The sequence below is a fragment of the Geotrypetes seraphini genome, chromosome 5 (assembly GCF_902459505.1).
Source record: "Geotrypetes seraphini chromosome 5, aGeoSer1.1, whole genome shotgun sequence".
Classification (NCBI taxonomy): domain Eukaryota; kingdom Metazoa; phylum Chordata; class Amphibia; order Gymnophiona; family Dermophiidae; genus Geotrypetes; species Geotrypetes seraphini.
Window position 1 is genome coordinate 84713568 of NC_047088.1, and position 13253 is coordinate 84726820.

Sequence of the window (13253 nt, forward strand, 5' to 3'; positions counted from 1 at the left end):
TCCAAGTTTGGTGCAAACGATAGGGTATCATAAAAGAGTTCTTTAGAGTTTCTCAAAACATTTTTCTTTTACCTTTTCTTCAAAATTGGATTGTACTAGAAGCATTTGATTTACAAGAACAATGTATAGTGGTCACCCTCGATGCAGAGAAAGCCTTTGACAATGTCGAATGGGTTTACGTAGTCGCAGTTCTTCAGTGTGGGGTTTAGCTCTATTTTTTTGTTCTTGGGTAAAAGCATTATTTGCCTCACCAACAGCATCCATGCTAGTCTCAGTCTGTCCTTCATACTTCCATTGCTTTCAATGGAAGTAAAACCCGGATGTCTCAATCCATCCTCCTTTTCAGGAGCCAGATGATAACCCTAAGTGAGAGTAAATTTTCAAAAGTTTAGATGGGATCTATGCAGAGAAGGAGTTACACAAGCCAATTATGTTTGTCTGCCTAAATGGATTTTCAATTTTCTAGAAGCAGGTAAGTAATTTTACACAATGCATATTTTTTACTGTATTATAAAGAAGCGAAATTTAAAATTGGATGGACTATTATGGTCGCTATCTGCCATCATTTAATATATTTCTACATTCCTTTGAAACATAAAAGGAAATTAGCTTCCAAACCATGTGAGAGAAAGCATAATTTACATCCACTCCCCCTTTACAAATCCATAGTGTGGTTTTTAGTGTCGGCCGTTGAAGCTGTTATCTCTGCGGCCGGTACTAAGAACCGCACTATGGTTTTGTAAAAGGGGGGGTGAGGTGGGGGGGTTAGATTGGACTAAAGTTCTCATATGTCTGTATACCTGCCTGCATAGTTAAATTACAGTAGTTCCACAAAAAAAGTATGAATCATTTTATTGGAAAATAAAACAATTGTTCACATGTAATTACATACATGGATGGGTCTGATTTCCAGAGTGGTAGGACTGTGACGTACTCATTACCATTAATGATTCATAGTGACAGAGTAAAGAAAGAAGACTGAATAGTCAGCTATTTCAGTTTTCAACTGATTGCATACATCAGCCATATATCTGGGACATTCCTGAAGAAGGCGAGAAATTGAAACTACATTGCCTAATCTATTATCTGAGAAAAGACTACATCAAAAATCCTTACCTATTTTTCACATGGATAAACGTGTTAAATAACATTTATACAGGTGTCAAGGATATGGACCTCTGCAAAAACCTCCATGAGCCATTTTCACACACCACTAAAGCCCTGGTAAAATTAGTCTTTAAAGTAGTTTTTAAAAAAATCAAACCTTCATCTAGCATTTAGTAGATGGTACAGTAGGTTCTTCAAGAGTTATTACACATTATAAAAATGTAAGAATAGCCTTACTGGATCAGACCAATTGTCCATCTAGTCCAGTATTCCGTCGTCTTGGAGGCCAGTCCAAGTCACAAGTACCTGGCAAAAACTCAAATAGTAGCAGCATTCCATGCCTCCGATCCAGGGCAAGCAGTGGCTTCTCCCATGTCTGTCTCAACTACAGTTTATGAACTTTTCCTCCAGGAACTTGTCCAAACCTTTTTTTAAAACCAGCTACATTAATTGCTTCTACCACAACCTCTGGCAATGCATTCCAGAGCTTAACTATTCTCTGAGTGAAATTTTTTTTCTCCTATTGGTTTTAAAAGTATTACTATGTCACTTCATCGAGTGACTCAGTGAGCTTTTTGATGAGCTGTGAATATTTCTTAGTGTTGAGGATCCACATTGTGCAAGTATGCTTCAAATTCATCTCTGTACCTCAAGTGAAAATATGCTTGGGGAATCTAAACCTTCCCAGCCCCAGCCCCAACCTCCCTTCCTTCCCAACTGCCTGTCATCTTCCCAGGCTGGCATAGGCAAACACAAGAGAAAGTATGTGCAGAACAGAGATGGGGCAATGCTAGGTGGGGAAGATGCTAGGTGAAGGGAATGCTAGGTGAGGGAATGCTAGGTGGGGAAAAGATTTGGTGATGCTGGATGGAGGGAAGATAGAGAAAGAAAGTAATGATGGTTGACAGCATAAAGACAGACAGGGGAACTGCTAAGTAGCAGGAGGGTGAGAGATAAACAATGTGTTAAAGTGATAACCGACTTTGTCATAGGTCCAGTGTAGTGTGAGGCTTTGTTGCATGGAGTTGATCAGCATTGCAGGCTTTATCCTGACTATCTCAAGAAGACGTTGAGTGCTTGAGTGTTTTTGAATGCCATTGATAGATGACTAAATCAAAATGTACATGATTAGCTATCACCAAAGTATGTTAAATTTCTGTGTTGTCCATAATAAAGTGCAGATATTGGAGGTTCATTTAATAAAATACTGCTAGATTTTTTTTGCATAAAATGTCTTTTTATCAATGTATCTTTGCTGAATGTGTGTGATCATGTGATTGGGCTGAGTGGTTAACACCCATCATACATCTGTCCCCAGGTACTGTCTAGTCTTTTTCGTGCTTCACAGAGATTCTGTTAAAACACACAGTTAAACATCACATTATTCATATACTCTTAAAACTCTTTCCTGACAGTTCCCTCCAGGCTCCTTCTGATCATCTCCAGGTCCTTCCTGGATGCCATGGTGTTCAAGTTCTCTTCTGAACCTTCATTGGCCCTCTGGGTCATCTGGCAGCTTCCAGTGCCATTACCGGTCTCTCTGCCAGTCACCACCAGCCCTGCCAGTCTCTCTGCTGGTTGCTCGCTAGACCTTTGACCAATTCTCACCTGAGTCTTTCAGGCTGCTTCCCTGTGCTCCTCTTGCAGCTTCCGGTGCCATTACCAGTCTCTCCACCAGTTACCACCAGCCCCGTCAGTCCCTTGCCAGACGCCCTCAGCCTTGGACCTTGACTCTTCTGACTCTCCTTGTAGAGCCATTACTGGTCCCCATACTCCCCGGCCTCAAGGATCCTGGATACCTTTTTACTGGTCTCTCCGCCTGTTGTCAAGCCTGAGCCTCTCCCTGAACTCCAGGCTCTACTGAACTTTCTGACTACTCCTTCTTCCAGGCCCTCTTGCAGTTGCTCAGTTGTCTTCTCCCAGACACATCCACTAAGGACTCTCCCAATCCCTCAGTCATCTTCTCCAAGATACATGCACTGACTCCTTCCTGTCCATCAGCTGCTCTCCATGAGGACAGCCCCATCACTCACTCCCCTGGTCATTTACACCACTACCAGGCCCTCTACCAGTCATCAACCCTGGGGTACCTTCCTGATCATCCCCAAGATCTACCAGACAGGCCAGTCTAACAGACTTACCAAGGGTTAGATCAGAGACCAGCATTCCTCCCCTCAAGGGTCTCCTGGCTCCCAAAGGAGCTTCTGGCTTTCTGCTCTGGACCTGACCTTTTCAGAACTACCGTTACCTCAGTGTGAGTGGACAGCTCCCAGAAGCCTTTGCAGGATTCTTATGAAAATTAGCTCCTACTTTCTGATGCTCAGGCTTCCTCCTCTGGTCAATGGCAGGAACATCACCCTGTCACAGTGTGAAAACATAAAAGTTATAGTTATAATACCAAGAAATTTGCTCTGTTAAACAAAAGTAATAGCAAATTTTAAGAAAAATGGAGCTTTATATAATCAGTAGCTTTGAGATACCCCAGAATGGGGCTTTAACATTTTTAAAAAATTATTTTCTGATCAAGCACAATCAAATTAATGGGAAAAACTTCAATTTGCACAGTTTTTTCAACTTTAAAGTTTTTCTGGACAACCCTACAGTTCCATGTATGTGGTTACTCTAGCCAGTTTGCTGAACATATGCATGCAACTGGCCAAGTATTGACTCCACCCCTGGAATGCTCCAAAATAGCCAGTTTTCATTAAAACATTAACCACTAATTTTAAGTGGTGACAACTGGTTAAGTGCAACTGAAAATTAGCAGAGAGCCCCAAATAAGTGATTTTACTGGTCAGCAGATAGTCGCAAAGTATTTAAGACATGTATTTGCCCTAGTAACTGTGCTCTCTTCTCAGTTAATCTTTCCACTATAGCTTACATAACAGATAATTAACATCTGATAATTGGTTTCATGGTCACCAGAAGAACATTAAGGATCTGGAAATATCCAATGGTTTGTTATTATAAATGCATCTTGTTTCCATTTGCAATAGTCTGTTATATAACACTCTGTTGCTCCATTGTTGAAAACATTCAGTGGTATTGGCACTCAGTCAAGACGCTGTTCCTTCTCCAAGGCAGGGAGTGGAGAAAATTTCATCTATTATCAACTTGCTAATAATCTGAGACAGAGTTTAAAAAAAAAAACCATCTCCTTAGATATCCTTTGAGCTAACTGCTGTGTTTCAACTGAAATTGTATCTTAGAAATTATTCTGGAATAATGTTAAATGTTAAGAATTAGTCTGTTCTAGATTGAACTATGGTCCTATTGTTCTTTCTCATTGTTAAAATGATACAGAGACTTTTATATAGTCTTGAGGGAACAGGCTGTGACAAAAAAGATGAAAAGAAGCTGGGATAAATGACATCTGACAGAAAGATTGCGATGCCATGGATAGAAACCTGAAAGTAGACACACCAATACCAGTGACATAGCCAGACAGCCAGTTTTTGGCAGGCCTGAGCTCAAAGTAGGCGGGTCTTTCTCTTACCCTCTGTTGCCACCCCCCAGCCATTTCAGTGTCTCTCCCTCCCTTTCAATCCTTCCAGTCAGCGAAGCCTTTCTCTTATCCTCCCTCTAGTCATGCAGCCTTTCTCTTCCTCTTCAGACCACTGGCAGTGAGTCCTATATGCTGCTAGTGGCTGATACAGAATCCTTCCCTCTGACACAAAATGCAAACAAGTCAGAGGGAAGGCTTCCAGGTCAGCTGCTGGCAGCATGCAGGACCCACTGATTTCTGGCCTGAAGAGGAAGAGAGAGGCTGCACAGGCTGAGGGTGGATGGGAAGGGAGGGAAAGAGAGAGGCTGAACAGGCTGGGGGGGGGGGGGGAGGGAATGGCAAGGGCAACCTGTGGTTGCTGGGTGGACGGGCCTGAACCCAAATTGGGCAGGACAAGCCTATCTAGACTTGCCTGTGGCTACGTCCCTGGTACGCAAAGTCTCATATTTAATTTTATTGCAGCAATCATTGGATGGATTTCATTATGATGTATGTGTGATGCTTGATGAAGGTGAAGCGCTTAACTGCTACCTAACTTTAACTTGAAGCTAACAGTGCATTATATGGATTAACTGAGGAGTTAACATAAGGTAACTTTATTTTTAAGATATGATATGGCCAAGCAGTACTTCTTACTCACATCGCACCTTTAGTGTATGCAGGGGTGGATCCTTCATTACTCTATCCTTCTCTACTGCTATCCTACTATCAGTCAGAGTATACCAAGGCTCTGTCCTGGGACTTCTTCTTTTCTCCATCTATACTCATTCCCTTGGTGCTCTGATCTTCTCTCATGGTTTTCAATATTACTTCTATGCTGATGACTCCCACCAGAATCTACCTCTCACCAGATATCTCTACAGCAGGGGTCTCAAAAGTCCCTCCTTGAGGGCCGCAATCCAGTTGGGTTTTCAGGATTTCCCCAATGAATATGCATGAGATCTATGCGCATGCACTGCTTTCAATGCATATTCATTGGGGAAATCCTGAAACCCGACTGGAATTTGGCCCTCAAGGAGGGACTTTGAGATCCCTGCTCTACAGGAATCCAGACCGGAGTCTCAACCTGCCTGTACAACATTGCTGCCTGGATGTCCCACCGACACATAAAACTGAACATGGCCAAGACTGACGGAAATGGGTAAAACAGAGGGGGGAGAAGGACGCTGAAAGAACATGGGGAAGACAGAAGGGGGGGGAGAAGGACGCTGAAAGCACATGGGGAAGACAGAGGGAGGGGAGAAGGACACTGAAAGCACATGGGGAAGACAGAGGGCGGAGAAGGACACTGAAAGCACATGGGGAAGACAGAGGGCGGAGAAGGACACTGAAAGCACATGGGGAAGACAGAGGGCGGAGAAGGACGCTGAAAGCACATGGGGAAGATGGAGGGGAGAAGGATGCTGAAAGCACATGGGGAAGACAGAGGGGGGGAGAAGGACGCTGAAAGGATATGGGGAAGACAGAGGGGGGAGAAGGACGCTGAAAGCACATGGGGAAGACAGAATGGGGAGGACGCTGAAAGGACATGGGGAAGAGAGAGTGGGGAGGACGCTGAAAGGACATGGGGAAGAGAGAGTGGGGAGAAGACGCTAGCAGGGAAGAAGACAGAGATGCCAGACTATGGGGGGAGCAGAGGGAAGAAGATGGGTGCCATACCAATTTGGAAGGGGGGAGAAAGGGAGAGGCACAGTAACAGAGCAAATGGAAGACGAAGAGAGAAGAGAGACAGTGGATGGAAGGAATTGAATGAGAAGATGAGGAAAGCAGAAACCAGAGAAGACAAAGGTTTTCTATTTATTTATTGCTTTAGGAGACATGTGTCACTGTTTCTGTGGTGTTGCATTGTATGCAGAGTTCAGCTTCTTGCTGGTTCAATTTAACCTTTGTCTATGTATTTCTATTTTATCCCCCCTTTTACAAAACTGTGGAGCGTTTTTTAGTGCCAGACGTGGTGGTAGCAACTCTGATGCTCAGAATTCTATGAGCATCAGAGCTGTTACACCGTGGCTAAAATCCACACTACAGTTTTGTAAAAGGGGAAGGGGTTAGTTTGTGATGACATATTCCATATTAGACGAAGGTGTTTTCTGTGTTTTCGAAAGGCATGATTTTCTGTTAGGATTGATGGTGTAGGATAGATCTGTACTTGTCTGGCTTGTTTGTTTTATAATGGGTGAATTGATGTTGTACTGCTCACTGCAGTATGTAAGATGCTGCTTTTTCCTAGGTACTCATGTGTAACGTGTGGCTTGTTATTAAAATCATACAGATGAGGGGGGGCAAAAAATGATGGGCCCCGGGTGTCACATACGCTAGGTACGCCACTGTTAACACCCTTATCACCTCTCGCCTAGACTACTGCAACTTGCTTTTCACATCTCTCTCCCCTTCAATCCATTCAAAATTCTGCTCCAGAGTTGCTATGCTCACATCACCCCTCTCCTCAAGTCACTTCATTGGCTCCCTATCCATTTCCACATATAGTTCAAACTCTTCTTATTAACCTACAAGTTCATTCACTCTGCAGCTCCTTAATATTTCTCCTCTCATATCCTTCCCTATACTCCTCCCCGGGAACTCCATTCATGAGGCAAGTCTCTCTTATCTTACCCTTCTCCTCTACTTCCAACTCCAGACTACATTCCTTCTCTCTTGCTGCACCATATATTTGCCTGGAACTGACTGCCTGAGTCAGTACATCGAGCTCTGTTTCTAGCAGTATTCAAACGCAGACTAAAAGCCCACATTTTTGAGGTTGCTTTTAACTCCTAACCCCCATTTGCATATAAAACACCCATACCTGAGAAACTCCCTAGCTCCCTTCTTGTCCTGTTTGTCTGATTAGATTATAATGTCTACTGAGCAAGGACTATCTCTTTAATGTTTTAATGCTCAGTGCTACATACATCTAGCAGTGCTATAGAAATGATAAGTAGTAGTTTTAGTAGATGTGGGACACTGAGATGACAAACAACTAGGTAGATGATGAAATACGTAGAAACAGAGAAAAATGAAGGCACATAAGGACCAAATTCCTCGCAAAACCTTCGCCTTCCAGGCGGCGAAGCTGAACCCTTGGCTAGCCCCAATGATGCTCGAGGCCCCGACCTACCTTGACTTCAGAAAACTTCTTAAAACATACCTATTTCGCGAACAGGACCCCTAACCCCCTTTCCCCCGCAACAATCCCCTGCCCCCTCCCCTCCCTTAGCTTCCCCGCCCTCTTTCCTTCCCACCCAACCTTGTTGCTGCATGTAACTCTGATACATTTCGGCAAAAATGTTCCAACATATCCTTCCTCGTTGCTTTAACTCGGATTAAATGTTGTAAATCCGTGTTCAGATCGGATCTTAATTAATTGATGTGAACCGCCTAGAACTCATTGGGTATGGCGGTATACAAGAACATAATAATAATAATAATAACAAATGGCCTATCTAGTCTGTCTATCCATGCCATCTAGTATCCCTCCCTCTCCCTTAGAGATCCTATGTACTTATCCCAAGTTTTCTTGAATTCAGATACATTTTTCATCTCCACCACAAGGCCATTCCTTGCATTTACCACCCTTTCCATGAGAAAGTATTTTCTGAGGTTACTTCTTAGTCTATCCCCTTTCACCTCCATCCTATGCCCTCTCAGACAGAGGAAGGTAGAAAAGAGATGGTGGATATGGGAGGACTAGGAAGCCAAAAAGGGAGATACCAGAATGGGGAGCATAGGGAAATGAAGCATTACATTACACTACAGCCATACTCATAGTCCCCAATAACTTACGGGTTTAAGTAGATTACAATAAGAGCTCTGCCAGCAATTCTTGGGGAATTACAATAGCAAAAATATCATCCTTGTGACCCTGGGCAGGTCACTTAGTCCCCCATTGCCCCAGGTATATTAGATAGATTGTGAGCCCATTGAGACAGACAGGGAAAAATGCTGGAGTACCTGAACAAATTCATGTAAACTGTTCTGAGCTCTCCTGGGAGCAATGCAGAATGCATCATCATGGTTAGTTGGGAAAGGGAAGGGGGAAAAAAAAATGAAGGCAGATGAGGGGTCAACCTCTGTTTTCCTATTGGCTATTACTCTTTATGAACTCATGCATCATTCTGGCTTTTCTACCTGTTTGGCCACCTTAATATCACTAGATATAATCACCTCAGATCCCACTCTTCATTTGTGCATAGAAGTACTTTATCATCCTCCCCCCCCCAAAAAAAAAAAAAAAAAATTATACTGCAAATAAAATGCTGGGTATAATAAAGAAGGGTATTACAACCAGAACAAAAGAAGTTATTCTGCCATTGTATCTGGCGATGGTGCATCCGCATCTGGAGTACTGCGTCCAATATTGGTCGCCGTACCTTAAGAAGGATATGGCGATACTCGAGAGGGTTCAGAGGAGAGCGACACATTTGATAAAGGGTATGGAAAACCTTTCATACACTGAGAGATTGGAGAAACTGGGGCTCTTTTCCCTGGAAAGAGGAGAATTAGAGGGGATATGATAGAGACTTACAAGATCATGAATGGCATAGAGAAAGTGGAACGGGACAGATTCTTCAAACTTTCGAAAACTACAAGAATGAGAGGACATTCGGAGAAATGGAATGGGACAGATTCAGAACCAATGCTAGGAAGTTTTTCTTCACCCAACGGGTGGTGGACACCTGGAATGTGCTTCCAGAGGGCGTGATAGGACAGAGTACGGTATTAGGGTTTAAGAAGGGATTGGACAATTTTCTGAAGGAAAAGGGGATAGAGAGGTATAGATAGAGGACTACTACACAGGTCCTGGACTTGTTGGGCCGCCGTGCGAGCGGACTGCTGGGCACGATGGACCTCTGGTCTGACCCAGCAGAGGCACTTCTTATGTTCTTAGAACTTTGCAACTACTACCAGGTTAATTATATAAATTCTGGCTGTGATGCATTATTGATCATTGTTTTGACACCCTAGAAACAATGGGACATTATTTCCTGATATTTCAATTTATTTTGGCTCCGAGCCAGGGACTGTTCACAGACTAGAGGGAAGATGGAGAGCAGAGGATCTGCTTAACCAGAGTCCTGGACGATGCCATATCCAAGAATGTGCCCGCTAAGAACGCATTGGCTGTTGTGCAGCCGAGAGACAGCATGCAATAGAGAGCCAGCGTGTAGTAAAATGTTTAGAGGATTCCTGTGTAAAATGCATCTCTCCTCCCTCCTGTTCCTGCTGTGCTACAGATGTGTACAGTCTACAGAGGAAGTCTGTGTCAAATCACAGGCTGAATGGAGTGAGCAGACACCCCAACAGAAGTTCTGCCAGAGAGTGATGAGTGCAAAAGTGACACTACATCGATCACTTTTTAACCTCCATGAGGAAAATCATCCCTCATACTTGCATCAAATCTCCACTTATGCTTCCAATTGCTGAAAATTCTTTCCACAGACCTCTAGCTACCTGAGCACTCTGCAAGACCAAACAGCCTGTGTGCTTACACCCTATGAGCCCCACAGAACTGAGTTTTATAGAGAGGGATCCTCTGTATTAAAAACAGTCCAGAATGTGCAATGTCTGGTGCCTGTCTCATCTGCTGGTTGACTAAATTGAAACTTCTGTAGTTAATTTAATCTTCACTATATATTTTTCTACGTCATAATATATTATCCTATTTTTCCGCTAAGATATATTCTTTGTGCCATCTCATTTCTTTTATAACTGGTTTAAGTTAGTTACCCACCTTTTACAAAGTCACGTTAGGCTTTTTTTTTTATCGCTGGCCATGGCTCATAGAATTCCTATGAGCATCGGAGCTAATACCGCCATGACTGGTGATAAAAAAGCCGAACGTGGCTTTGTAAAAGGGGGGAAGGGTTTAGTTTGGCGCCATTGACTCGTGTTCGAGTCCTTGCGACTTGATGAATTACAGATCTAAAAAGAGATCTGTTTTGTACTAGTTTGGTAAGGTGCTACAGGGTCATCCCCATTGTTGTTTTCAACATGACTATCCATCTGATTGCAGGTCACTCTCTACACCTGGTTCCTTCGATCTTCCCATCATTATATGCATTTATTTATTTATTATTAAAATGTATATACCATCTATATCTAGACCAGGGGTGTCCAACCTGCGGCCTGAGGCAAGCGGCCCCGTGAAGTATTTTGTGCGGCCCCGTTCGAGGGCGATGCAGTGTTTTCCTCTGCTGCCCCCAGGTGTTTACCATCTTGTTGGCTCCCTCCTTTGTCTTGCTGCAGCGTTTGCACATTTCTGCGACCTCAGAAACATTTTTTTCGGCCAATGCGGCCCAGGGAAGCCAAAAGGTTGGACACCCCTGATCTAGATGGTTTTTATATAAAACATACATAACATAAAATCAACTTACAAAAAGCTGAGTTTTCATGACATTTCTTGCCCGCTTCCATCTATTACCTGTAAAAATAGAAATCTTTCTTTACATGAAAGCAGATACAAATAGTTGTGTTTTCAATAGTTTTTTTTACATTTCAATCTGTCAGCACATAGGCATAATTGCCCCTCCAATGCATTCCAATTTTTAACACCTGCCATACAAAAAGCAGCTGCCACATAAAAAAAGCAGCTGCTCTAGTCTCAACATGTCTCACTTTAATCAATGTTTCAGGTAACATGGCATTTTCAGAACCCAGTGCTCTACCGGGACAGTATAACATCAGCAGTTGCTTAAAATATAAAAGTACTGGATGGTGTAGTGTTTTATGAACCATCAAGATTACTTTGTATTGGACTCTCTGTACTAGCCAGTGCAACTTCCAAAGGACTGGCGTTATATATTCATTTCTTGCAACACCCTAACCAACTGTGCTGCTGACCAAATTCTGCTGGTAAATAGAATTTACTACTTACCTTTATCCTCAAAAATGATCCAGAAGGTCCCTACAAATAGGAAAGGGAATTTTGAAAATTAAGAAGTGCAGAAATAACACCTGCTAGAAGAAGTTTCTCCAGATTTAAATAACTTGACTGGTTTTCTTGAAAGTTCTCAATATGAAGTGTTAGAAAGATCAACATTATTGATGAGCAAGATACAAACAGTTTATTAAGAATATATTTTAGGAAATCAAAGGAACTTTTCTATGACCAGAAGATTTAGATCTTTCCAGATGTAATGAAAAAGACTCAGGAGAGGAGAAAAAAAAAAATGTCTGTCTTATAGACAAAAAGTTAGAGATATTGGTGCTTCATTCTTATTTTACCTCTGTAAATGCTTGGTAAACTATTTAGGGTATGCATTTTATGATCCTGATCAATTGAAGAGTTTTTTGGACATGAAGAAAATCTCCATAAATACTATAGTTACAGAGTAAAGTAATTGAGCAGGGAATTATCATGTTAATGTCTTTCCTAATTATGGCCCCCTTTTATCAAGCAATAGGAGTAGAATACCACTCTATCAGACCCTACACCTCAGTATACTCAAACTATTATTATCTATTTTTTATAATTTTTATAGATTTTTGTACTTATCCAACTAAATAGCCTCAGAAATGGAGCCTACGCATAGCGACACAGTCATCAACTGAGAAAATCTGCGTAGTATACATGCTCCTGCTCCAATCATTGGCCTCTAAATCTAATGTTATCAAACATCTTATATACTTGCTGAAGTATATAAGATGTTTGATAACATTAGATTTAGAGGCCAATGATTGGAGCAGGAGCATGTATACTACGCAGATTTTCTCAGTTGATGACTGTGTCGCTATGCGTAGGCTCCATTTCTGAGGCTATTTAGTTGGATAAGTACAAAAATCTATAAAAATTATAAAAAATAGATAATAATAGTTTGAGTATACTGAGGTGTAGGGTCTGATAGAGTGGTATTCTACTCCTATTGCTTGTATTTATAGCTAATACCACAGGGTTATATTACATTAGGTTTAATACTACCCCTTTTATCAAGACACATTAGGATTTTTTTTTATTGCTGGCCACTGTGGTAAAAGCTCTGACGCTCATATGAGCGTCAAAGCTTTTACCGAAGCGGCTGGCAATAAAAAAAAACCCTAACATGACTTGATAAAAGGAGGGCCTATATTTGCCTTTAAAAAAGTGCTCCAGTTTATCCTTTGATAATTCTGCCCCCTTAATTTAATTGGGGTCTAATTAAGAGCTTGTTCTTTCCTTGGATATAATCTGAAAGAATTTAATATTATAGTTTCTCATTATAGCTCTATTTTTCATTAAACAAGGTTTACTTGTGTGAATATTTGCATAATCATAAATAAAATATATATTTAAAAAATGTAAGAGATGCTCAAATTTCACAATGTTCATTAGTTTCCATTAAATGCAGAGACTGATATAAATTCAGCTTATACACCAGCTAGAATATAATAACCCTGACGAAATAGCATCTGTCAATAGGAAACTTGAGCTTGTTCATTAATGGCTAGAGACTAACCGGCTAGCCTTAAACATTGAAAAAACAAATGTTATGTTCTTCCCATGGAAGGATGGCCAAAAGCTGCTTTCTCCAATTACCATTAAATGTTCAACCTTACAATTAACAAGAAGCATCAAGATCCTAGGAGTCATTTTTGATAATAAACTCACTTACCACGAACACATTAATAGTATTGTTAGATCCACATTTTTTCGACTACGGCAAATTCG

At 41.7% G+C, this 13253-nt stretch overlaps 1 long non-coding RNA gene across 1 annotated transcript in view; it reads right to left on the bottom strand.

Annotated features, from left to right (window-relative positions):
* Positions 1-16: 16 nt before the first annotated feature.
* Positions 17-13253, bottom strand: part of LOC117361463 — a 56345-nt gene continuing 43108 nt past the window's right edge. The window contains exons 2-5 of the long non-coding RNA XR_004539663.1: positions 11484-11513; positions 10984-11030; positions 3356-3465; positions 17-362 (exon numbers count right to left, since the gene is read on the bottom strand). This is a non-coding gene — a long non-coding RNA (uncharacterized LOC117361463). The remainder of the gene's footprint in view (positions 363-3355; positions 3466-10983; positions 11031-11483; positions 11514-13253) is intronic.